Below are 3,253 nucleotides of genomic sequence, written 5' to 3' on the forward strand. Positions count from 1 at the left end.
CGCTCTCCGTGGCTCTTCTATGTGGCCGGGCTCCCTGGCCTTCCTTCACCGCCCCCGCCCACCCCCCGATGAAGTTGCATCATCGTTCGTAGTGTCAATGCTGTGAGGAGATAAGCTTTTCGAAATAAAATTCTCCCCGCCTTTCCTTCCCAAGGGCACCGTGAACACCTACCTACCTACTCTCGTGTGCAGTGCTTATGGACCCAGCTGGAGCAGAGGACCCTCTCCGACACACCCACGGACTCACTTGCTCCGAGTCGTCGGGGAGAGGGTGTTTGGTTCTGTGTTTTAAACTGGTGGGCCGATGACACGTCATCTCCTAGGAAGCCACCGGGTTCACCTCACCGGTTCGGGTTCGGTGGCGTGAAGTACATTTACATCCTCCTTAGGTTTGACTCTGAAAGTCTTGGGGCCCTGAGTAGGACGCCCCCAAATGTGCCTCCGTGGCGTACGGATGTTTTGGAATTAGAGTGACAACACCACACCGCGAGAGGGACGCTCTGACTCTCCTTTACTTCTCCCCTCTGAAATCGGGAAGAAAATCTCTCACGTGAAAGGGGAGGGGGGCGGGCGGGAGGTGTAGGGATCACGACGAACTGAACTGAACTGAACTGCTTTCATGTCTCCTGAAATGTTCACGAATCATCTAAGTAGGATTGCTCATGACAAACAGAGGACATAGGTGTGGACGAGATAAGAATGTTTAAGGGGAACTTTCCCCCCAGTGCTTGTTTTCTGTAGGCCGACTTCAAGATTTTCCAGCATCTCTGGTCATCTCTGGGCTTACAGCTTGGCTAAGTGCCATGACAGGGTGAAATCTCAGCGAGTGTCTACATCATCGCCACATAAGATAAAATACTGAAACGTTCATGGCTCCACAAGTCTGAGGGTCTCCCTTCTTTGGACCTTTTACGGAGGAGAGACTGAGCATGTTCGGTTCCACGCCTAGCTAGATCTTGTGCTTTAGGGAAAGACTGTACTAGGTAGGAGCCTTGACTTCTACACAGTATTCCATGTTCACGCTGCTCACTGCGGTTGGCTTCCTTACTTTCACTGAAGGAAAAAAAAAAAAAAAAAGAAAGAAAAGAAAAAAGACAGTGTCCAAGGACGAAGCATTGTAAAGAAGGAACGTGTGTGGTCCTTCTTTAAGGACCTGAACCTGATGTCGCCATCCTCATGGGAGGAAGAGGACTTTTTTTTTTTTTTTTTTTTTTTTCCGGGGGGTGGGGGGGTGGGGGGGCGCGCGGGTGGAGGCAAATTAGGAAGTATGGAGATGAGGTTTGACTTTTTTTTTTTTTTTTTTTTTTTTCCGGGGGGTGGGGGGGTGGGGGGGCGCGCGGGTGGAGGCAAATTAGGAAGTATGGAGATGAGGTTTGGGGGAAGGAGCGAGAGGTTTTAGTCCTAAAGGTAGTCATTTCTCAATGGGAAAGAAAGAAATCAAGGGAAAAGCTAAAAATGGGCACAGACGATTGGAAAAGGCGTGTGAAGAAAAGAGGCTTTCGAAAGGAATCAGATCTGTGGTCAGGACTGGATGAGGATGGATACAAAGACAGAAATGACTTTTCACATCAACATTGAAACCAGTGCCAAATTAAGATTTAGTTGCCTCTCTCTGTTCAAAGGACCAGGTTTGGGTTTAGGGTTTGGGTTTTTCTTCTATCGGTCTGCTCTGTCCATCATGAGAGATTAGATTAGATTAGGAAAGGATCTTTTCCTTTATCTTTAAGGAGGGAAAGAAAGAAAGAAAGAAAGAAAGAAAGAAAGAAAGAAAGAAAGAAAGAAAGAAAGAAAGAAAGAAAGAAAGAAAGAAAGGAAGGAAGGAAGGAAAAGAAAGGAAGGACGGAAGGACGGAAGGAAGGAAGGAAGGAAGGAAGGAAGGACGGAAGGAAGGAAAGAAGGAAGAAGAGAGAGAGAGAGAGAGAGAGAGAGAGAGAGAGAGAGAGAGAGAGAGAGAGAGAGAGAGAGAGAGAGAGAAAGCTTATGTCTTTGTCAAAAGTCATCACTTATTTTCTAGGCTGCCTTTATCAGGTCTCGGAGGACTCACATCGACTTCGTCCTCTCGATAGTCAAAGAACCAGGTCTGGCTCAGAACTGAAAAAGAAGCTTCTCTCTCTGCCTAGCAAGTCTTTCCTTGGGATGCTGGTGACATGCCTAAGGAAGCACTGTTTCACGGTGACCTATCATCTGATGAAGTGCCTTACGATCTTTTGGATATTTTGGACACACTTGCCCCCAAATTGAAGGACCGATGAAGTCCTTTGGACTTAGAGATAGGATCCAGGAGGAGAGGGCCCTCCAAGTAGCTCAAAAAATGTGTTCTCTCTCCTGAGAAATGAGAGAGATGAAACTGACTAAGTTTCTTGGGGAGGTTCGATGACACGGGAAGCGTTGTCCAAAGAGGAAGGAACGACGTGAAGTCTTCTTTGGCTTGTGTCTGTACACCGATGTGTTCTAACGGTTCCAGAAATGATGGGATCTTTCTTCCCGGAAGTCTTCTCTGCCCTGGCATAAAGGGCTGTCTGTCGTCGTCAAAATGGAGGCTCACACGAAAGGGACTGTACCCAGTATCACGGAGATGTTCTAACCGACTTTCACGCCGAGGCGGCAACAACAGCCCGTTGAAAGATGGTGGGGGTGGCGGGGCACACGTGGGTGGAGCAAGTCCATTCTGTCCTTTCAGCATCCGGTCGGGGCTATGGCAGACGGGAGACGAGACGAGACGAGACGAGATGAGACGAGACGAGACGAGACGAGACGAGACGGCGGCCCAGCCGGTTGCTCCCTGGCCAACCTCCCCCCTGCCCCTCCCCTTGCATTCCTTCACCCGCCCATCCCACGGTGTCTTGAAGAGGAGTCCGATTGTCAATAGACGTGGGCAGGAAGATTTTCTACGGTCTACCGGCAACGGGAACGGCGACGTCTGACCTCTCGTGCTTGTAACCCTGGGGGGTGGGGGTGGGGGTGGGGGGGAACGTTTTTCTCTCTGGAAAGAAAACCTCCTCTCTCTGGATCCTCGGACCCCCAGCCACTGGACTTCATTCCACTGCCACTTATTTATTTATTTATTTTTGTGGGATGCGGGCCTCTCACTGTTGTGGCCTCTCCCGTGGCGGAGCACAGGCTCCGCGGCCATGGCTCACGGGCCCGGCCGCCACGCGGCGTGTGGGATCTTCCCGGACCGGGGCACGAACCCGTGTCCCCTGCATCGGCGGGCGGATCCTCAACCACTGCGCCACCGGGGAAGCCCTCCACT

Source organism: Kogia breviceps, assembly GCF_026419965.1.
Source record: "Kogia breviceps isolate mKogBre1 chromosome 20 unlocalized genomic scaffold, mKogBre1 haplotype 1 SUPER_20_unloc_13, whole genome shotgun sequence".
Taxonomy (NCBI): Eukaryota; Metazoa; Chordata; class Mammalia; order Artiodactyla; family Physeteridae; genus Kogia; species Kogia breviceps.